The sequence below is a fragment of the Rhagoletis pomonella genome, unplaced genomic scaffold (genome assembly GCF_013731165.1).
Source record: "Rhagoletis pomonella isolate Grant_MI unplaced genomic scaffold, Rhpom_1.0 Rhpom_scaffold_00327, whole genome shotgun sequence".
NCBI classification, from domain to species: domain Eukaryota; kingdom Metazoa; phylum Arthropoda; class Insecta; order Diptera; family Tephritidae; genus Rhagoletis; species Rhagoletis pomonella.
In genome coordinates this window covers 28,976-30,312 of record NW_023458881.1, presented here as the reverse complement: position 1 = coordinate 30,312, position 1,337 = coordinate 28,976, and positions in this window count along the sequence as shown.

Sequence of the window (1,337 nt, the reverse complement as noted above, 5' to 3'; positions counted from 1 at the left end):
AGGGATCTCAATGCGGAGATTCGGGAACTTGTGAACGTACATAAGCGGAAGAAATGGGAAGAGCATCTAAAGACCTGCAACTTCGCCTCTGATTTGAGCAAGCTTTGGTCAACCGTGGGGTCGTTGTCCAACCCGACGAAGCGCGAAGACAGAGTCGAGATAGACTTTGGTGACCACGCTTCGTCGGACCCGGAGAGATGCGCGAGCTATTTTAGCCGGCAGTTCATTCTGCATCCTCCGATGGATAAAGCCTAACGTCGAGTGAATAGAAGGCTGCACAAAATGCCAAAACCTAGTGCGCCTCTTGTTTTCACCAGCGGTGGGGTAAGGGTAGCCATCGGGAAGGCAAAAGCCTCCAAAGCCATTGGATTCGACGGAATATGCATGTTGATGCTGAAAAATTTGGGTCCTGCGGGAGTAGCGTACCTAACGGAGGTTCTCAACCTGTCTATGGCCACTCTCGTCATTCCAGACATCTGGAAAATGGGGAGAGTGGTCCCACTACTCGAACCGGGGAAACCAGCCAACAAAGGAGAGTCTTATCGCCCGATAACTCTCCTTTCCCCGGTAGCGAAGACACTCGAGGCCCTGCTGCTCCCGTACTATACGAACCACCTGACCCCAGCGAAGCATCAACATGGGTTCCGCAAAGTGCATAGCACAACAATAGCACTTAACGCCATAAACACTCAGATAACTCGTGGCCTAAACCGAAACCGCCCCTGTGAGGAACTATTCTAGTAGCGTTGGACCTGTCCGAGGCATTCGACACTGTCAGTCATTCAACGCTACTAGAAGATATAGAGGCCTCCTCACTCCCACAGGTACTCAAACGGTGGTCGGCGAATTACCTGAGTGGTCGACACTCGTCAGTAATTTTCAGAGACAAAACTAGCAAGCCACGTAAAATTAAACAGGGGGTACCACAGGGTGGTGTCCGGTCCCCGCTACTGTTTAATTATTACATCTCAAAGCTTCCTCAGCCACCAGAGGGTGTTAATATAGTCTCGTATGCTGACGATTGTTCGATCATGGCGTCTGGGAATAGAATTGATGAGTTGTGCTCGAAAGTAAACGGTTACCTCTCCGAACTTTCTCGCTTCTTCACTGCAAGGAGCCTTGCCCTATCCCCTGTCAATCCTCGGCAACCCTTTTCACCACCTGGACGAAGGAGGTCAGACTGCCACTGGGTATTCACGTCGATGGCGTAACAATACCGACGGTGAATAACCCGAAAATCCTCGGAGTTACCTTCGACAGTTTGCTCTCCTTCTCGGCGCATACAACCGTAATTGTCAACAAAGTACAGAGCCGCAACAATGTCCTCAAGTCGCTGG